At 47.3% G+C, this 22,284-nt stretch overlaps 1 protein-coding gene across 8 annotated transcripts in view; it reads left to right on the top strand.

Moving 5' to 3' along the window:
* The window catches only part of SLC8A1 (solute carrier family 8 member A1), a 99,977-nt gene that overhangs the window by 60,546 nt on the left and 17,147 nt on the right, over nt 1-22,284 (top strand). The gene's annotated exons all lie outside the window — the stretch shown is intronic.

The raw sequence follows: 22,284 nt of genomic DNA, 5'->3' as shown, positions 1-22,284 counted from the left end.
CATTATTCATTTACCCAATGTGCATATAATGCTGTGCGGCAAGTGAGCAAGCGCAAAATTAAAAACCAAAATGATGGATGCTGCTTTATGAAGGGCTCTTCATCTCTACTCTTGAGACTCATTTAGCTTTAAATATTGATGGTGAACCTTCTGCTGGCAAACAAATATTATGTAAATCCATCGTCCTCGGCTTGTTGGTCCTGTTTGGGAGGCAAAGGGTTTGTGCAGTTGCATGGGCTGAGTCTTGTGGTCTGTACTGGCTAGGGTGAAAGTGGCTTAGATACCCTTTCATTACCTGCTACAGCGAGGCAATTAATCTATGCTTGAGGACTTGCCTACTTGATAATAAAGCATCAGTAAGCTGCAGTCTTTAATATGCTGATCCATACATCACTCAGAAGCTGTCATGAATTTGGGAAGGGAGTTGTGCATCGAGCGCTGGGCTTTGTTCTCTCCTCAGCAGCTCCTCTGGGACTGAGGTGACAGATGGATGGCCAGGGGGAGCAGCAAGCAAAAGGCATGCTGGAGATGTCTTTGCCAGCTCTCCTGGGCCATAAGCACATGGAGAGGTGCCTCTCTGGAGATTCTGTCCTTGCACGACTCCCAGCCAAGCGTCACTGCGTGCTGCAGCGTGACTCCCACATGGCACACAGAGTGCTCTGGCAATATGCATTTTGGGCTTTCAGGCTGGCAGTAAACAAGTTTTCATCTCTCCCATGCCAGAGAGGGTGACGTCAACTACAGTGTCCAGGTTTGTTCTTGTTGGGCTTGTGAGGATGCATTTCTCAATGCTGAGACTGCCCGTAGTGTTTGAAGAGTGGGATGCAAAGTACTTGCAAAGCCATTGATGTTCTTCAGAACTATTCATCCATAATCACCTTGCCCCTGTTCTACCAGGAGGATGGTTTGTCACCCCTTGAGTTCTTTTCAAACCAACCAACCATTTGGGAGGTTACAGCCACGTGGAAGCAAATGGTGAGAGCTGAGAGCATCGTTGGCCTCTGTAGAGAGCCTGCTGTCGTGGTAGCGATCTCCTCTCTCCCCAGCAGGAAGCCTTTCTCAATGCTGTCATAACATGAGGAGGTAAGAACAACACCTTCCCAGAGTGGAAGTCAGTTTTCAGCTGCTTTTGCACATCACACACTATCCAGCAGTTTGTCAGCTCCTGCGCCTTCAGCAGTGTTAGGATACGCGAGCTTCAAGGGCTGAGGAAACAAATGCCATGAGCCCCTCTCTTCCTCGCTCTCTGGAAGAATGACCTGATATTCCTTTCATATTTCAAAAGCCTAAGACAAATATCTTAAACATGGAGTAAGGCCAGTCCAATTACTTCTCTTGGTCCCCTGCCCAGGGTTTATTCTGTGAAACAACTCGGTGACAAATGTTCTCATTGCAAGAAACTTTCTAGTACTTTTTTCCATTTCTTGATGCAATATAAACTTTTGCCAGAAGCTGCCCAGAACCAAGGTGTAATTCTGATCTGTTCAGGCCTCTGGAAAATATCTTAGTGAGGTGATAATCTCTACAGCCTTGAGAAATAGATTTGTATAAATGAACCCAGTGATTTCTTTTGTAGCAATAAACTCCCCTTGTAGCTATTCCATCCTTGTCCTCCTTTAATCTTTTCCCTAGGATTTCCAGAGCAGCACCCCAAGACCAAAGCGGGCTGCATTGCTCATTTTCAGTCCATTCCAGGCACAGACTGACTGCAGATATCCGCTTGGCTTTCTCAGACTCCTGTTTCCAAATCCTAGCTGTATGATAGCATTAAATTGAACTACTGCCAACCCAAGCACGCAAAAACCACAGCAGACAAACTTCACTTCCAAAAGGAAAGGGTCCTGGTGGCGGGGCGGTGAGGGATGGCTGGCAGAACGTGCTGGCTGCTTTGCCCTGGCCATGCCTTGCATCTCAATGTTAGGGCTCTGCGCAGGCTACTCACCAGCCCTGACTGCTTAGCCAAATTAATAGTGCTGAGCAGGAACAAGGTGTACTGGCAAGCTTCCTCAGGTCTGAGCAGATCGCGGCTGCCCCACAGCATGTGGCATGGGGCTTTCTCATCCCTGTCACTGTCCTCCAGCTATTTATTGCTAAACACAGCAAGCAGTGAGCTTTTTTTTTGTCTTTCATTGTTTCAGTAGCAGTTACTCTGTGCCTAGCCCGGGGCAAATCCCACATCTGTGGCCAGTGGCCCAACCACATGCTGTTTCCCCTGAAAGCTCACTGGAAAGCCCAGTGTGTTGAACATCCAAAGGAGTGAACAAAATGGGAATTACTATTTTAAAACACCTGGTCTGCTGAGGGCTCTGTTTGGTCATAAAAGCATTCGTGGTACCACCACAGCTCCCATCACACTGCCCTAGCAGATGAACCCACCTTCTTTCGATTCTCCTCAAAGAGAGCTCAGTAACCAAAATTCAAAGTGCGGTGCAGAAATCTTTAACAAAATGCTCTTATTATCCTAAATATAAAAATGTTTAATTCCAAGCCTTTTCTCCTAGTAGTATTAGACAAGAGCAGCTTGTTCTAAACATGTCACTTCAGACAAAACCAGCATCTTTGTGGCTGAAAGGAAATACTTTGAGAATAAATCTTTGTGCCAGTACTAGTGATAAGTCTTTCATTTCATGCTCTAATTGAACATTGGCTTTACAACTTAAAAGCAATCATCTTAAATTGCCTTTTGCTAATGTTAATGCTTCAGACAAAGGGTAACAGCCAGATTAGAGGTTCTTATATTATTCAGGCAAATCTTCGTTCTTCATACATCACGTTTTAAAAGAAAATTAATTTTTCCTTGTGTCAAAAGTGAAAATAGAGATAATGAATGATACACTTACATCATCCTGTATTGCTCAGATTGGCAAGAACATTGCCTCTGAAGAAAGCAAGCCTTGGCAGCATTGTCACCCTCATGCCCACCCCACAGCTGGGCAATGAGTGTCTGTTCTCCAAAATGCCACCTCCTGTCACTCAAAATCTTGATTCCTCTTTGGGGAGACCAGCTCATGTCCTCTGCCCTGATTAGCGACATCATCGCCATCTATTTGATAGATGGCAGACATTTAACTTCCTTGCTCACCAATGACTCACCCGTTGAGCTGAGAGCAAAGCTGGGTGCTCTTCCCAGAAGCTGTTCCCACAGCTTCCCTCTCCCCACTTTGTTCCCCAACCCATACCTTCTTGACCCCGTAGAAGTGTGCCTGTAGGACTCCATCTGCATGCCCACAGACTGTACTTGCCTGAGGTGGAGGGGGGGTTTGCATGGCAGCTCTGGTGCCGCTGTTCTCCCTGCGTTTTTGGCCATGCCATGGGAATTCCACTCTTTCCCAGGGCTGTAGTAGAAATGGTCTATTTTTAGCTCTCCGTGCTGGGGCCATGTGCCAGCTTTGTGGCCCGGGAAATGCTGGTGACAAATAAAGATCTCCTCAGGCTTCTGGGCAGGCATCAGAGGGTACTGCATTCAGACTGCACCATCCTGGGGCTAATCCAGCCCAAGGGCTCTGTCCCTCCTTCCCAGCTGTGCAAACAGCTGCCCAGCAGATTGACAGCTCCTTGGGCGGAGCAGAAGGTCCTGAAAGCTGTGAAAGCATTGTGCAGCACAAACAGCAACCCAGTTAGAAAAAAAGAATTGCAGCCTAGAAGCTGTATCTGGCATTGGCAGCGCAGTCCCCCAAGGGAAACGTCACCGCAAGCAGGCACTTTGAGGAAGGAGCGGTCCTTGCCCTGGGTGGGAGCGAAGGATGCGGACAAATCTCGGTTCTTTCCTTGCCAGAAGCCAGGAGATGAGGCTGTGCAGCTGGAGGCTTTCTTCTCCAGGTCAGGACGGTTGGGAGAGCAGAGAGCACTGCGTGGCTGCAGCCCTGCGGAGCGCACTGTGTGCCGTGATGAGCCTGACGGCAGGTTGCTCCTTGCTGACAGAGGGCTGCTGCTACTAACAGGGATGAAATGGCCACACAGGAGATCCAGGGCTCTGAAGGGCAAATCCCAACTGGCTGCGCTGCTCTCTGTCACCCGTACTCATCCCAAATGTAAACGTGCAGCAGCTTGAACATATGCAGCAATATCTAGGGTCTTATGTAGCACTTTTGTCTCAGAGGTCCCCAAGCAGTTCACGAAGCCCATGGTAACACATAGAGACAAAGGAAAGTGAAGCCCAGGAAGTCTGAGGGAGGGGCTGTGTGCTGGCTTATGCCACATGGCTGCATTCCCCAGTATCTCGCTCGTGGTCTGAGCTCTGCCCCATGGCTGCGATCAGCGCTCTGCACAGGCATAGGAGCACTCAGCTTTTATCTGCTTTGTGTTATTTACTCTGCAGTTGTCAGTCTCCTGTTAAAAGTGATACAGTTTGAAAGCACTTCTTGTTAATAGCTTGTTATCAGGATTGGTGCCGCTATGTACAAGCCTTATCTCCTTGATCCCATCTGTCTCGGGAAGCGTGGTCTGGAAGAAGAGCAAGGCTGTAGCCCAGGAGGGAGACCTGGGCACCCCATGGTTATGCTGCGACTGTCTCTAATTCATCTCCTCTCAGTGGAGCACTTAGAAATGTCACCGGAGAGCTGCAGCAGCCATGATTGATCTTGTCTCTGCTGCACGCCAATGGAGGAGAGCAGCTTCAGCAAGAGGAGACCTTGGCTCATGAGCCTCCCCTTGAAGTGCAGGAATGAATTATGCAAAGTAATCCATCCCTTGGCTCCTCCAGCGGCTCCTGCTGCTTTCCTGTGGTCTCTGATCTTTACCTCTTTACCTTTGAGTGGTTTCGGAGCCACAGATGTCCTTTTGTCTGGTCCTCACATGTGTCCCACAGCACCGTGGAGATCAGGGTGATTCATCACCTCTTGGGTGATGTTGTCACAACGAGGGGATGCTAGCCTTGGCTGGAGTGTAGCTCCCCTTGCATATGGCATGATGCGGCCACCATCACTCCTCTGAGAACACAGTGCATTCAAATACCTGCAGCCTTGCTCATGCCAGCAAGTCAACAATCCCAAATTGCACCCGCAGGAGATAGGTTTGGGCTTGACTTTCTTCAGAGCAGCTCCTTTAGGGCTTGTATTTTTGAGATGCAGAGTTGGAATTTCTCCCTGTGCATCAGCATTCTGGAGTGCTAAGTCTTCTGCATGTGAGCTAATGAACTCCCCTATGACTAGTGCTTGTGGTTTGCCACTGTTTGCAGAAGAAAATAATAGCTAGCTTAAATACCTATTAGTCACCCACAGCTCTGCATGTCTGCACCATACATTTAGAAAGCAGATGCAATTTAGCTGGCTAGGGGATTTTCTGAAAGAATTTTCTAAATGTGCACTTGTGAAAAATTGGCTTTAAAGTATGGGAGAAAGGATACGGTTTGGCAGCTCTCACCAGACGAAAAGCCAGTGTCCAAAACCATTCCTAAAGTGCTTGTAGGCAGCAGGAATACTTTCTGGGGGAGTTCAGAGCCCAGCTGATCACAAGCTTCAGGAAACAGATGCAAAATATTGTGTGGTCTTCTTAAGGCTCGTTTTCTCTTGCTGATTCAGACAAGTTAGGTAAAAATTTGCCCTATGTGCATGGGTCTTACCCCCTCAGCAATGCTTTGTGTTGCTTTACGGGTGAAGGCATCTCCTTTCCTTTGCAGGGGAGGAGAGACAGAAGGGATGCACTAGCATCTCCTCGTGCTCCTGGTCCTTGCAGCAGCACGGCGCACAGAATCTTTGGGGCTGGGTTGTTCTGAAAACTGTGATGAGGCTGATCTGAAGTGGCCAGTCCTCTGTGGCACTGCCCCGCAGAGCAAAGGATGCACTTACCTAGGGAAAGTTGCAACTAATGGGTATCGATCGGAGGAGAAGAGAGATCTGTGGGCACAAATTTATGTGCAAGCCTGAAAGAGGTATGTTCCCTAAATGGGGAACGGTGTGAATAATTAGGCGTTGAGACAAATGCTAATCAGCATTACATTTTGCCTCTGAGTCTCCAGACAGAATGTTTAATCTCTGGAATTAAATATTTCCCTGGTGAGAAACTGAAAAACTCCAAGAGGCTCCTGTTTGAAAAATTAAGCCTGATGCACATCACTTTTAGATCTCTCTGATTGTGCGGAGTTATCTACCCAGAGGCTGGCCAGCCTCCAAGTGTTTTGAACTTTGTCTTTGAGAAAGACATAAAAGTATTAATTCTTCCCCATTTCTATTGAGACACCAACAGAGAAACATTTATTAATCAAAGACAACCTAAGACTGCTTTCGATCAGATGTAAAGGCACAGCTTTCCATACAAGAGCCACAACACAAACATTTTCTCACTGTAAAACATTTTATTAAAGATTAAAGCTTAGATATTTATTAACTGGAAAATTATCTCCTACAAGTTGCATCTCCTTTTTTTTTCTTTTTCTTTTTTTCTTCTTTTTTGTAGTCCCAGGGGTTACTTGGCATTAAATATAGGAGCTGAGGCATACGAAAAAGGATGTGAGTTGGGCATGTGACAACTGTAGGCTCAGGCAGAGATTAATCAATAACTGATTTCCATCCCAGTTTTTGCTCTTGTTTGTGATATCTGCTTTAATGCACTCTCATGGGGGTTGACCTCTTATGATGTGGTCTGGCCTTGCTTCTGAGAGCCTGGAAAATATCCCATATGGTTGTGTGTGCACTCACCTGTATGGTGACATATGTGAGCACCGTGAGCAAGCTTTGAGGTTGAGTTTGAGCAAGGGTTGGACCAGAGGGCTTCAGAGGTTCCTGCCCACCCAAATCCTCCACGGTGGTACATTTCTGATCAGACTTAGAGAGTATGTACTTTCCTGAACCCTACTAGCTCATATAGATATGGAAATATCTATGTTAGTGGAGAAAAATCAGCTGAATGAAGTCCCTGCTTCACAAAGAAGCAACAGGGAAAACAAGATTGCCAATTAAAAATTCTTGCATATGCCCTTTTTTTTTTTTAAGAAGTAAAGAAGGAAGGGAGATATTTGTTTCTCTTCGGAGTAAGAGTTCTGGTATTATGGTACTTATTTTGGAAATTTCATGATAGTGATTTCATCCTCTTGAGCAACTTGTGGTACATTTTTACCATGGTTGCCAAGTAACAATCACTAAGCGTTTTTGCGTGTCGATCAGTAAGGGAGAGTGGAGAGAAGGGATAAAATCTATTTTCAGAGATGTAATCACTGGTGGATCTTTGTAGGTTAAGTTCACTGAGCAGTGACAATGCTTCATTGAAGGCCTTGGGATTTACAAGCAGGAAAGCAAAGCAAAGAGACTAAAGAGGGTTTTCTATTATTGTTATTACTCTTTCAGAACAGAGTGGCTTAGGAGCGATTAAGCAGGCATTAACTAAGCTGGACATCAAGTCCCACACGCGCAACAGGCACATGATAATCCCTCCTTGAGCCCCCAGGTTTTGCTATGCCAGACCTCCCGGCAGCCAGCTCCAGCCCTGTTTTGCACACAGTGCATGCAGTTGGAGAAGAGGCTTCCTTCACTGCTGAAAGCATGGAGGAATGTGGAGAAAAGCAGAGAGATCTGGTGAAAAGTCACTCCATGAGTTCTCCCAGTGTGGCAGAAGCTGCCTCTAACACAAACATCCTGCAATGCATCTCAAGGTCATCCATGTCTTTCTAAAGGTACCAGGCTATGGGGGGGATAGCTGAATCCTTCTGCAGTTAGCTGGTGGAGCTGAACCCCATCTGCTTGGAAACTGCGATGGGCGGTGAAATAGCAATGGGAATCCCACAGTTCGCCTTTCAACTGGGGAAAGGTGTTTGGTTGTTATTTTTGGGGACAGAAGGCTGAGTAGCTTTGTGATCTACTGGTCTCTTGCAGCAGCGTTCAAGTGGGGAGAAAAGGAAAGCTTTTAGGATGGTGAAGTTGCTCCCTTACAAGTGAGATTCGTTTTGGCAAGAATCTGATGAAGATACTGGTAGGAACATTATGACCCTTATGTTATTAACATAGAAACTAAGACTATAAATGAATTGACATTTAAATGATAGTGTAAAGTACTCTGGATGCATCCTGGAATAATAGAGCAATGCATCATTGTTAATAAAAATGTAAACTACCTTTTTTGGGTCATAAAGAGAATATCTGAGGAAGAATTCTGTTCTGATCTACCCTCTTTTAGCACCTTGTTCCTCCGGGGCAAGGAGGTTTTATGTCTGGGAGATGTAATAGAGCCAGCTTAGCACCACAAATGGTGCCAAAGGTGCCAAAAGTCATTTGTGCTCCCAAAGCCAACTTCAGATCTGGTGGCAAGTGATGCCTGGTCTTCAGCAGGGCAAATTTTGACTTCCAGACCAAAACTTAATCCTCTTCTTCTGCTCATCAGAAATTTGGGGAGCAGCAGAGCCAGAGCACTAATAACTGCCTAGATGTTTAAAGACTTCATCTTTCTTTGGGGACCACAAGAGGGGAAAAACCCGTAACCTGTTTTCCAAAGCCTTCTATGGCTGCCGTCATGGAGCAGGAGAGATAAGGAGTCCTGCAGGACTTGTGAAGCATGAGCTCAGTGCTGGTTTTCACACCTCCATTATCAGTGAGTTTCTGCTTTTGCTGTGCCCTACCTATCTGGGAAGAGGCATTTGGCATAGCTGCCCTGGAGGTGTTAAGAGAAAGGCAGCCATGGCTGTATCTACTTGGCTTCAGCCCAGTGAGACATAACTTTTGCAGACAGATTTGGACATCCTGACATGTGAGCGGCTTCCTGTGCCACCAGCCGGGCTGGGACATTTCAGCCAGCACGTACCAGAGTGCTCAGTCAAATCCAATGCTGATGAGCTGTTTCTGCCTCCTGGCCAATTCAGGTCCATCACATCTTCCTTTCCATTTTGACCTGAGTGATTTTTAGAGAATGAGAGAATCACAAAATGATCTAAGTTGGAAACAACCTTCAGATCATCAATTCTAACCATCAACCTGATCTGCCAAGTCCAATTTCTGAACCATGTCCCTTAATGCCATGTCCACACATCTTTTAAATACCTCCAGGGATAGGGACTCCACCATTGCCCTTGGCAGCCCATTTCAATGCTTGTTCACCTTCTCCACTAAGAGATTCTTCCTAAACTTGAATCAAGCATCTTGAACTCAAGTTTCAAGTATGCCTTGAAATATGGGGGGGATTTGTGCACTTTCAGGTAGTTTCGCAGGGAATCAGCCATCTGCTACTCTGAAGCAGCTCCTGGGGAACCCATCTTCCAGTGCCCAAAGGCATCCACGTGAATCGAAATGCAGCCCAGAATGGGCATGTTGAGGGAAGGAGAGGTAGACCAGCATCATGAACATAGTAGAGTAACAGAAGTAGGGCTGCTGGTGTTGAATCAGTTTCTGATTCAAACCATGCTGGAAGGATTCACAACCAGGGAGTTGGGCAGCCCATGGTCTGATCATTTTTTGAGGCTAAAAATAGCAACAGACTGGAGTCAGACCGTGGTTAATTTGGATTTGTTAGGGCCAGGAATCCAGATCCAGTTCAGTACTTTCATCAAAAAGGCGTATTATTTACAGAGCTGCTGAACTGGCCAGTTGCCCACTGGGGTGACACTGGCCACCGGGCACTGGGCCAGTTTGACTGGGTGACTTCAGTATCCTCCTCCTCCAAAGACTGCACTGAAATTGTTGTCCTAACTCATCCTCCTGAGACCTCACACAGTGGGTCATGAGCAGAGCTGGGATCTCTGCTGAATATCTCAGCCTCAGGATCACAAACATCCATTTCTGCCCAGCAGAAACCAGGTCACAGTGCACTTCCCCAGGAATTCCCTCTTTGGATAAGAATCTGCCATCTTCTGTCCTGACCTAACAGCAGACCTCTAGAAGGTGTAACAGACTGGCCTGTTTTTGAGATTAGAGGAGGAAATATAGCCTTTCTGCAAGTGCTGGCATGAGTGGGGTTCAGCTTGCTACCTGGCTGATCGATGAGTCTTGGTTTGCCTATGAATACATCCAAGGAACTGCACGGAGCTGGAGAGACCGTCCTTGCTGTGCAAGTGGGTTGATCACAGTGTTTGGCCTCTGGTCAGCCTGAGCAGTGTCCTCTGTAGGCATCTATCTGTCTGACGGCAGAGATCTGGGATGAGTCCTGTACCTCAGTGTATCATGCTGGGTGGGTGGCTTTGTGGCTGTGGGCTAAGCAGCCTGGCTTGCCCACTGCTGATGCCGTGACAGGGGAGAGCCAGCTCCCAGCTGTGAGTGAGGTTACTCGGTTGGCCCACAGTCAGATGATTAAAAGAGTATTTTCCGCACATTTGTGCAGTGATTAGAGATGGAATGCAAATCATATGCAAATTGGTGCAAATCTCTGCTGTGCACAGCCAGCTCTGAAGTTGGAAACTTTAATTTTCTCTGAGGCATTTGGGTTCTTTCAGTGGAAGAACAGGATGAACCCAGTGGTGATGTGAGTGCACAGCTGAACCCAACAGCATAGAAAGAGTGGTAAAAGTCAGCCTGAAAGCACGCACTGACCAACATCAGTCTGGGCTGCAGTGATACATGGAATCTAGCCTGTGCAAAGATCTTTGTTAAATAAACAGCTAGAAACCACACAAAGAAATCTTCCACATAGCTCTCTTCCCAGCTTTGTTCCTCTTGTTTATCATGGACTGTCTGGAGCCCGCTGGCTGGAATAGCCAGTTGCATTGCAAATCAAAATGCCATAATGGTTGCTGGATATAGCAACTAAAGATGTTTCCCTAAGTATCAAATCTGGAAAGGTCTATAAACCCAATGAAAGCAAGAAAACAAATTCCCAAACCCTTGCCACAAAGAATAATTGCAAATATATGTGAATGTATATTTTTAACTCACATGCTATTCCTCATTGGCTTGCCGACCTATAGCCTGCTTCAGTCTGAAATGTGGCAAGGCCATGTCTCCTCACTTCCAGGCAGCTTCATGGGGATGGCAGGGCCAAGAGAAATAAATAAATAAGGCTGATGAGTCCTCTTGAAACACAGTTATGAAAACTTTAAAAAGTGTGTGTTTCCTGTAGCTATCAACAAGCTAGAAAAAGGGAAACCCTATGGGCTGGTTGAATATTTCCCAATGGCTCTAGTGACTTTCACAGCTGGTCTTGATTTGCCTGGATATTGCTAATTTTCCCTGGGATGGAAATCCTGACTCCCTCAAGGCCACATGAAGGCAGTGAGGAATGGAGCAGCCAGGCACTGCTGTGCTTGTATGGGCACTGCTATTAAGACTGGGATCACATTTGGATCAGCTGGCAAAGCCCTAAGCCAAGGAGTGAACATAAATCCAGCCTTGAACATCCCCCTTGACTGGTGAAAACCCTGCTGAGCTTAACCCTGTCTTCTCAGGGAGATCGCTGTCTGAGGGAGCAACAGGCGGGGAGTCAGTGTGAGCAGCTCACTGACAAAGCAGCTGTCCCAGAATTACTCATCCCGATTAGCTCTTGAGGAAACAAGGCTGAGCTCATGAATAATAGAGTGAATAACAGAGACCTAATCAAGGACAAAATTCATGGTAGATATAGCCCTGCAAACAGGTTTCCTCTGCTTGTGCCATCACCCTCTCGACACAATCCAGTGTCAAGGCTATGCATATCTGAGGCTGCTGCAGCTTTGCCTGATTCTCTGGTCTGTGTGTGTGCAAGTGCCTATTAAATATACATGGTCCTGCTCTATGTGGGGCACCATATGTGTAGCAGGGACATAACCCAGCTGGCTGGAGGTTGAGTCTGCTCCCTGCTGTGCTGGCAAGGCCCTTTGCACGTCATCCATTTGGAATACACCTTGGGCATTTCTGTCTGGCTTTCTGGGAGCTTGGAAACACACTTTTCTGAAGCCTATCTGCTAGGTTTTGGATGTGAAGCTGTTTATTTGAGGCACAGAAATGGAAAATCTCTTTTTCACAATTGGAAATTGGAATTTTCCTCCAAAGATCAGTGAAAGCAATCATTATCACGGGGCATCGTTTACAGCTCTGCACAAAATAATCCTCCAGGCTCTCTGGCAGCTCTGAATTAGCAAACAATAAGGATGATTACTAAGGGTTCCTTCTCTTTAAAAAAAAAAAAAAAAGAAAAAGCATGTTCTTTGATTCAGGCTAGGGCTGGAAGCTGCAGGCGCATGGCCAGAAGCTCTAGCCTTGCTTGGGCCCTGCAGCAGTGATTGTGATTAGGGTTAAGCTAACCTTAAACACCTAAATAACTTTAAAAAGGTGAGCTTTAGTGAAAAGCTGGAGCTGCAGCTGTCTATGACAATTAGAGGATCATTACTGGGCTGTAACAAATAAACACGTACATGGTCAGATTGGGAGTCAGTCAAAAAATAGGTATCACAGTGAGGTGGTGGGTATTGATGTGAATGTGACTGACAGCAACATAGGTTTCTATCACCAAAGGCAGTTAACAACAGCTTTGTTTCTGCCTGCCTTCACCCCAGCCATTGCACTAGGAGGGCTCTGGGCAACTTTGTTCTCTGTCCTTACATCCAACATTTTCCAAACCATCCCTGCAGTTCCCACTGCAGAGCCAGGCTAGATGCTCCCAAAGACACTCCTTACATGTTCTTCAACCTTTTGGTGTTTTGAGTGCCTCTAGATCTTGTTTTAAATTGTCCGCTTGTTCCCTGGGTCCCTCCTGCACCCAGGGGCATGTTGGAACGTGGTCCCATTTCTGGCTTTTGCAGAGTCGAGCTCAGGATCAGGATCAGGATCAGAAAAGGGAGAGCTGGTCATGGCCAGAACTCCCCAGCAACTCCCAGACATAGGGAAAGCCCTGCTGAGGGCACAGCATCTATAGTGTCAGGTTGGCCCTGGGATAGGATGGAGCATTTCCAGAGGAGATGAAATCTTCCAAGACCTTGAGCTGCCAGTTCAAAGGAGCCTACGTGTTTTCAAAGTTTTTTGAGTCTTATAACTCAGTCTAATTTAAACAAATTTTTATGGGATTGGCATATCCTAAGCACTGGAGAGAGCTTTCTGCTAAGTTTCATTCTCTGCAGTGAAGCATAAGGAGAAAATTACTCAGTGCGGTGTTTGGGGAAAAAAAAAACATGGGCAAAACAGCTTATTTCTCCCTAAACTGAGCCTACAGAGCAAGAAGCACTCAGTGAGATGGCTCTTTGTAACTCTCTCAGCAGTGGCCACCCCACATGAAAAGTTTCCATCTCAATAGCTAAAGTCTGGCAAAATTTCCATAGGAAGTCCCAAGCAGGTGTAACAACAGGCATGCTCTGCCTGAATCTCAAAGCCCTGAGGGTTTCAGTCGTGCAGATGAGCAAGTATAAGAGACGAGGATCAGATGGAGAAAATGCATCTGGGAACCATTTTCCTTCTGATGTCTGAAGCAGGGGGTTCACAGCAGGATGGAAACCAGCTCCTGGCCTCTGCTAATGATGGGGGAATCACCACTTCCACCTCATGTCATGCTTTCCAGGTGGGGCTGGGGTATACAGTATGTAGGGCTTGGAAAAGCCCTGCCTTTGCAAAAGGTCTTCTGGGCTTTAGCTGAAGGCTTTTGACTGTCACAGGAGCAATGCAGCACATCTGCCTCCATGGAGTAGGATTTTTCATCCAGCATTTTATACGTCCATCAACCGTCTGGGCATATAGATGGTGATTGGAGGTGCTGAGCTGGCCACGAAGAGCAGCCTGTGATTAGGCACTTTTTTATGTTGCCATTTTAAAATATTCCTTTACACCTTCACCCAGGTTTATGCACTCTGAAATGCAGGCTTCTCCCCCACGAGGAGGGGAACAGCCCCTGGCAGGGCTTGCAGCAAGCAGTGACAAAGCACTCACGTGCTCCTCCATGCTCGCCTTCCCCTCGGCCACCCGGTTCCTCTTGTTTTTAGCTTTGTTTAAACAGTCTCCTTGGTAACGGGAAGGAAAAGCAGAATTCTTTCATCCTCCTTCTGCCTATCTCAGCGCCAGGAGGAGGCATGAAAGGTCTCCCAATGAAATGCTCTTATTAGCAAACGTTTGCTTCAGTGCTCCCACCGCGGATTTTAACCCCACTGATCACTGGGGATTTCAGGAGATGTGATGTCTCTTTAAAAAAGACTTTCCATACCTAGAGTTTCAACAGAGAGGGCTGTATTTCACAGTTTAATTTACTTGGCAGCAAATCAACAGCATGTCGGTCAGCAAGTGGTGGCTCTTGAAATTGTCCATGTGATCCCTCACAAGTCTTGTCTCACTTGTCTCAAGTCCAGGAAGGCCATGAGGGTCCTCTGATCCTCTTGTGGCAGTTTCAGAAATGCCTTTCTGAGGGGCTGAGCACCAATTGCTATAGCAGCTGCCAGAGGTCTGAAGATGTCTGATAACGCTGGGAAGAATTGGCATTGCACAGCACCAGGGTGAAGCTCAGGGATGGGGTTCCTGTCTTCAGAAATGAGCATCCCTGGAATTTGAAGCCTGCAGTACAACATCATCTCGTGTGCTGATGCCCACAGGCTTTGTGCTTTTTACAGCCGGGTCTGGACCAGCACAGGTGAATGGCCCAAGGGAGGCTGGAGCATGTGGGCACCCTGCAGCCAGTCATTTCAATTGCTAAAACAGGAGCGTTGCATCGGAACCTTCCTTGACACACAATTACTTACAACTTCTCCTAATAAAAGTTCAATGTGACACTCACTGACAAGCTCATAAAAGATCAAAAGGCTCTTCTGTATCTCAGAAGCCCATTAGCTTCTGCAGAGCCCCAGCAGGGAGAGGAGGTAGGATGTTTGCTTTGTGCTGGGCTGCAGATACATATCACATCTGCATCAACGTGCACACGCAAGTCAGGGCAGATGTTTTGCTCAGCAGCTTGTGTGTGTGCACATGCATGCACGTTTTGCTAAGTTTGAACAGTTGTTAAGAGCAGCAGGCACGCTGGTGTGAGCAGCACAGCAGAACCATGGGCACATTCCCACTCTCAAAGCCACTCGCTTGATCACCAGGCAAAAGAAGATAAAAGTAGTGATGGTGCAATGCTTTTTGCAGTTCTTGTCAGAGCGTTTGGGTCGCTCCAAAAGTCTGTGGGGAATGCCTCCATCTCCCAAATTGAAACAAAGGGGCTGATCTTTGGGCTGGCACCAAACACCAGGAGCCAGATGCACACCTCCCATGGAAACCCATGCCAGGAAGTTTGAAAGGTACCTTTCAAGAGGGAAGCACTACTGACCTTTATATACTACCTCTCTGCAGCGGCAGCACTGAGCTGCACAGCAGATGTGTTCTGGGCTTCCTTCAGCCTTGATTCCTGGTGCTGAAGCCTTGCTGCCCAATTTGGCATGCTGCTCTCTGTTTTGTTTACTCAGCATAAAAGCAGCAAAGTCTGCTAAATAATTTATAAGGCTGCAGAGAAGTCCCCTCTGCTGGCTGTTGCTCATTGAAATTCATTCTCAGGAGTGCCAAAATCATTTTGATAAGAGTGATGTCTTCCCTTTGAGGAGCATAGTCATGGCAACTATGCCAGGCACGTACAGAGAAGGTCAACAAGCATTTATTGGAAGAACGGAGCAATTATTGTTGTAAAGGGAACCTGCCTGTAAAGAAAAGCTTCTATGTGCTCAGATATGCGGAGAAGTGAGAAGCAATTGAATGAGTTTCCAAGTGCTTTCTCTTGGGGAGAATGTATATGAGAACAACCAGGGGTTGGGGAAGAGGTAAAGTACCAACTTTTGGCTCTGAACTCTGAAGGCTTCTTAGAAATGGCATTTGCAAGCATTGATATGCAGCAAGAGTATTGGGCTAGACTGAGCCCTGGGCACTCAACCCTTTGCTTGCAGCACAAGCTGAATTTTTTGGAAATAATGAAAGTTTTTAGCTGGCATGGGCAAGGCAGTGCAGTGCCAGGGGTTGAGTTATTTCTGCCTTGTCAGCTTTCCCAGGCGCCTTAAGCAATTGCTGTTGGGGGTGTTTTTGATCAAATTCACATTAAATGTATTTTTTTCTCCTAGTCGTTGTCACTTGCATTGCACTGTCTGTGATGCTCTCCTTGGAGATCCAGACATTGATGTAGACAGAATGTCTCCTGTTCAGTGTCCCCATGGTCCTGCCTGCAGCAGGCACCCAATGAGCTTTACAAGGTAGCTCATAGAATCATTAAGGTTGGAAAGATCACTAAGATTATCACTTCCAACCATCAGTCCATGACTGCGACTGCTCTAGACCATGTCCCTCAGTGCCATATCTGTTCTCTTCTTGAATACCTCCAGGGATTGTGACTCTACCACCTCCCTGGACAGCCTGTGCCAGGTGCTCACCACCTCTTGATGTACACAGCTAAGGGAGTGTGAAGGAACAGCAAAACTCCAGTTTGTCCAGACCCGTGGGATGATCACACCTTCAGCTATCTGGGGATGGTGAAACCTTTAAGTGTGACTGAGGGCTCAGGTCTTGTTTTGGGGCACCTCAAGAATGCATCATGGCTTTTTGCAAAATGTGACATTGGCAGATGAGCTAGAGTGCAAAATTCACAGGCAACATCAGGGATTCCCCAGAAAAGCTGTGTTTCTTATCTGACAAATCCTGCCCAATATGGCCTTCCTAAATAGAAATTATAGCAGCATTCAGCCTTGCATGTGAAATCATTGGTTCTGCTGCCCCTGCAAACTACCTCCCATGTCTTTCCTCTCCACAAGGCTGTGGGGGAATGGGCTGGACAGATAAGGCTTTGCCAGGGCTCTTCTAGTAGCGATGCTCTGGAACAGACCAACGTTGTGTGTTTGAGCTGTGTGTTGTCATTTAGACTTAATGCATCCTGAGGCCAGAGGAGCAGTTGTTTCATGCTGCCAGGGAGATGACAACACATCATCTGTGCTCTTAGAAGCATTGATTCAGCGAGCTTCATTTCTCGGAAAAAAAAGAAGTGCGGGGCAACAAAGAAAATAAGAGCAGCCAAATAAATTTTGGCTCCAGACATGAGGGGAAAATGATTGTTTCCCCACCCTTCACAGATTTCAGTGCCAGGTTGGTGTGCTGACCGTTTTGCAGATATTAGGCTGTACAGCTCCATTCAGATCCGGGCTGCTGGACCTGCAAACTGAGCTGCCTCATCAAATCTGCTCACTTTACCCTTCCCAAAGCATGTGTCAGGCTTAGTTTCAGGGAGGCTTTCCTTTGCCCTCCACGTCATGTTTGCAGCATGCTTCAGGCAAATTTTCAGCAAGCACGGACATTTTGGATAAGCAAGCGCCGGTTCTGAAAAGGGCTCTGCAAGGGTGACTCATGGGGCATCACACAAATACGGGATCCCATCAGCATGGGATCAGGGATGGCCATCACCCCTGTCTCCCTCATGCTCCCATTTCTATTTGACCTTCATCTCCAGTCAGTTGTGCAATTTATTCTCCATGGTGGTCCAATTAGCCCAGTGGAAAGAAGTACATGTCATGCTGATAACCACCTGCAAGCTTTGCACGACAGAGCTCAAATCTGGTGGAGTCGGACCTGTAGCAAGCCAGGAGGCCTGTCTAGTTCCCACTGCTCAGCCGTGTAGTGTCCATCCCCAGCATTTGCAGTAGAGCTGTGGCATCATCAGTACCCTGAGATGCTTTTCTCACCACCTGGGCAAGTTGTTGTCATTCCAGATTTGAGCAATAGACAAGAGCAAAGCTTGGACCACTTTTGCAACTGCTTTCTTTCACACCCATGTAGCAGGGAGTTCGGATTTACTGCACCGTGTGTGCTCTCTGTCTCATATCTCTCCTTCACCTATGATCAAAGGCAGTGGCTATCTTTGCAAAGGAACTCTTCAGATCAGATTCTTCAAGTGGGAAAAATCTTCGAACCAAGGATGATTCTGTTACTGGCGGTCACCGTCATGGTCTCCATACTGTTGATGGGATGATGACTCAGATCTGTAGCTCTATCTGAGGATAAGGGCTGTGTTTCTCTGCTTTTTGGTAGATAGGGGATGAGTAAAGTCAGGTATTTCACTGAGCATTTCCCATGTAGTGCAGCTGGGATAAAGCTGGCAGTGCTGGAGATGGTCGTTTCTTGACTCAGTGTACAACACCGAGAGGGACTGGGCAGATGCACGCACTGCCAGTGATGGAGCTGAAGGGACAGCCTCTGCCTCCAGATCTAATCACCTGCTCCTTCTCAAAACCACTGAGAATGCTTCAGGAAGAAAAAAAAAAGTGCAACAAATTCTCTTTAGACATGCGGGTGCTGTAACACTCCATATGTGTGCTCTTTGAGCTGCCAGGAGGCTCTGGGAGTCTTGTCCACCCTATTCCAGTGTGTTTTTGTAGGACTCCCACAGGTCTGTCCCTTGGAAAGTCAGGGCCACCACGCTGCTGATACAGAGAGTTGCTGAGCCCCTACAGACCACTGCATGTCTTTTTTCTGAGCCTGCCCTAGAGGAGATGAGGGGTTTTGCTCTGCCTTTATGCTTATGCTAGAGGAGATTGCAATGGCTCCCCCTGCCTTCCATTGGATTTTTAGTGGTTGTGCATCTGGAGAAGAGGCTGAATCTGAGCTCTGTGAGTCTCAGAATCTCCCAGAAGACGTTTTATGGCCTCTAGGCAGCCTGAATTGGTGGCTGAGAGCTGACAGAGAACTGACACTCCTCAGAAGGGACATCTCCGGTCTGTTGGCATGAAATGGAGCCAAGATTGGGCTGCATGATCTTTGTGTCTTTCTACACAGAATCATAGCCTGCTGCTTCTGCCCTCCCCGTACAGCTGGGTGGTAGCGGCCTCCAGAGAGCATGGCCTTGCATGGGAGGGACAGAAACCCTAATGAACCCTTGCCTCCATCAGAGACCCCAGGTAACAGCTACAAACCACATGTGATAAGTAGTTGTGTACATTCTGGTCCACAGCTGCGTCTTCTGTCCCTCAGGAGCAGGTGTCCCTGCGCTGGCACAGCGGACATTGCATGTACCTCCCACATGTCCACTGCCAGCTGTGCATCAACTGCAGCCAGGATAAGCACTTTCATCTTAGAGCCTCTGCACACAGAGCTGTCACCTCTTGCTATCAGGTGCAATTTTGTTGTCAACTAGTGGAAGAAAAACCTCATCTCCTCCTTTTTACTTCCCAGCAACAAGACAACTTTGCTCCTCGAGTAGCTGTCAGAAGTGTGAGCAGTGAAGCTGCTAAGTGCACAAAAGCATTCTCCAGCATCTGGGTCTGAAAAGGTGTGCACTGCAGAGGGAGGCACAGGAGCAGCTAGGGCTCTTTGCATCTTTCACAGCACGGACAGGGCCTTGAACCCTTGCAGTCTCCAGGCACATGAGAGCTCACCAAAAAGGGGAGGTGGGGATGGGAAGAGAAAGATCTGCTTTGCTCTTGGTGGCTGTTTCCAGCCATGCATTGGGATCTGCTCCCTGCTTCTAATGGCTTAGGTCTAGTTCAATTGGCCTTAGCCACTGGCTTTGGTTGTACTCAGTTCTGGTGCTGGTTTTTATGCCCTGCAGCAGCCCCTTGTGCCATGCTTGCCCCTCTGCACTGTGCCCAGCACCTACGTGAGCTGCATGAAGCAGGGAGTATTTCCAGCCACGTGCCGTCTCTAGCTTTAACCGTGACTAATTAAGTGACTGGCTGACAGGCAGATGTATGAGAAATCAACGTGGCAGCTTTCTGCAGTAGTCTAAGAGCACAGGCTGGAATGGACAGTCCCAGCAAATGTGCTTTCAAAACATCATCTCCAGAGCATGCATCCTTCGTGGTTATTCTCTTACTGCCATCACTGACCCATTGGGCTGGGAAGTGCTTAGTTACTGTGGGATTTGGACTTAGGACATCACAGCCCTCTGACCTGGATGTTGTCATTATGAATCTGGAGTTGGAAGTCCTCCAGTCTGTACATATAACTCTCCTGGGTGATTGCTGGAAGTTGAATGGGTGACAAGCTGCAAAAGAACATAATTGTCTCTGTTGATTCTGGAATAAGTGTCTGTCCCCGCAGCAAAAGCGTGCTACGTGCTTATCATCGAGCTAGCTGATGACTGCTGTATCAGTTGGTCGGCTGTACTTAGAGATGTTTATTTTCGTGTCCCACTGGGCACACCGTGACTGGCTACATGTAGTAGTTATCAGTCACCGTGATCAGACCACTCAGTTATGTGGTCTGATCACGGTGATGCTTTCTTAGCCACAAGATCTCCGATCTAGGTGCACAGCAGGGTGAAGGTTGGCAGGGACTTTGGAAGGTCTCTGGTCTAGCCTCTGCTCAGAAGGCCATCACAGCACGAGCAGTAGCTTAGGCAAGCTTTGCACATCTCCAAGGATGGGGCTAGTTGGCCTTGTCCTCTCACTTGAAGGAAGGAAAAAAAAAAAAGGGAAAAAACAAAAGCAGTGTTAAAAAGGCATTGCTAGGGATCTGTAAGAGAGCTAACAGATGTGTAGTGCTGTGATGAAAGCCATCTTTCTCCATGCTGAGCCTGAGCAGACAGCCAGACATGCGTGCTGGACCTGACACATGTCTGCTCCTGGACACCTGGTCCTGTCAAGGAGGACGAGTGCTCTGGGGGCCATACCCCAGCACGTCTTGCCTGTATCTCTCTGGAGCCGATTGCTGATGCTCTGCTGTGTTCAGTGCTTGTCTGAGTCATGAGAGGGGCTTGTGCCATTTCACATCACTGAATGATACCATCTGGATTGGGAGCAGCAGGATTTTTGCAAGCACATGGAGGATTTGCCCAGTGACTGTGCACATATTCAGGTTCAAAATGAATGTAAGTTCCAGGCAGGCCGCCACCAGGCACTCCTGACCCCACAGGAGAGACAGGTATGGCAGAGATAGTTGAGGTGGGAGTCCCAGCTCCTTGCGTCTGTGCTGCCGCCACAGTCTGATGTAGCCTTGGTCAAAAAAATACTTGCAGAGAAATACTCCTCTGCTGCCCTCCATCTGGCTTCTGCCAGTCTGTGCTAACTTATCATGCATGGACCCATCCCTGCTCATGTACGAGGTTTTTCATAGAGTACTTACCCTTCTAGGGCATTGCCAACAAAGAGGTTGGTACTGAAGCTTTCCATGAGCTCCAGTGACCAAGGATTGTGTGTGGAGGCTGTGCTGAAAGAGCTCTGCAGTTTGACTGAAACAGCATGATTTGAAAAGAATGCTGTTATCCTGGTGGAGACCACAGGCTTAGAGCAACAGTAGGGATGTTGCATCCCTGAAGACACAATCCTTTTGGGAAAGAAGAGCTGGAGCTGCAGTTCTGCAAGATTTGTTTCATTTTTTGATTGCTGGTACATGGAAATGAGCTGAAAATCATTCCCTCAGAGATTGCCTTGCCTACAGACTCAGGGACAAGCAATTTTTGATACAGAAATGCAGACACTTGTGTGGTTTCTCCTTGGCAACATTTTGCCCAACTTTTTGTTGGTATGAACACGGAGCTGGATGCTGAGCCCAGATGGCTTCCATGGGTTTTGGCAATGCTAAGAGGAGGCACCAACCACATTTCCCCAACGTTTTATCCGTCTTCCATGCACACAGTGTCTGTGCACTAAATGTCTGTGATGTTTCATGGCACCAGCTTCCCTGCAATAACCACGAATGTCTAGGTTGATGCAAGTGCTTTCTTTTACCAGCAGAGAATGCATCGCTGGTCAGATTGATCCTCCCATGCACTCAACTGGAGCATAATGCTGGGAAAGGCAATAACTCCTCTCCTACTGAGAACTCAGGACTTAAGCTGGGGCACAATGGAGAGGGTTTCAGGGTGCTCTGCAGAATCCAGAAGGCAAAATGCGGTGCAGTGAAGATGTTCCATGCTCTAAGAATAATCTGTCTTATTTCCATATAGCTGTTTCTCAAGCAGATGTGGTCTCGAACATCATCAGAAGGAAAGTCTTTTGTCTGGGATTGCAGTATCATCCCAGGAACAAATTTGCCTCAGCAATTTTTTGCTGATTGGAAATGCATCCAGTGAGCAGACTTGCTATTTGTTCCTCCTAGCCTTGTGCAGAAAAAATGAGCAGTGCACGTGTCTGCCTGACACAGAGCACTTGCTCACACCTTGGAAATGCCAGCCAGAAAACTTCATTGCAGCAACACCTACTGGCAATGGGAGATTCAGCCCAGAGATTCCATATTCAAGTCCTGTTGGTGCTGAGTCTCAGCACTGGCAGCAGCTTTCTTCTTCCAGTTTCTTCTTGTGAGAGAGAATTATTTTGCAGGGCTCAGAAATGCCGCACGTAGGAAGGCAGAGCACACCCATAGGAAGCTTATGTCTTGATGGCTCTGCTGCCCTCAGCATTGCTGAAGACAGCTTTTTTAATTAACTTTCCTGAGAAGGGCTTTGTTTCATATGTGAAGGGAAGGTGCAGAATGCACTTTAATGGGAGTTGCCAGGAGAATTATTGATTTGGCGAGTAATGTTTCTGAAATAGTGCCATTC

The sequence above is a fragment of the Lagopus muta genome, chromosome 2 (assembly GCF_023343835.1).
Source record: "Lagopus muta isolate bLagMut1 chromosome 2, bLagMut1 primary, whole genome shotgun sequence".
NCBI classification, from domain to species: Eukaryota; Metazoa; Chordata; class Aves; order Galliformes; family Phasianidae; genus Lagopus; species Lagopus muta.
Note: the sequence above shows the minus strand (reverse complement) of the source record. Positions and strands in the feature narration are given on the sequence as shown.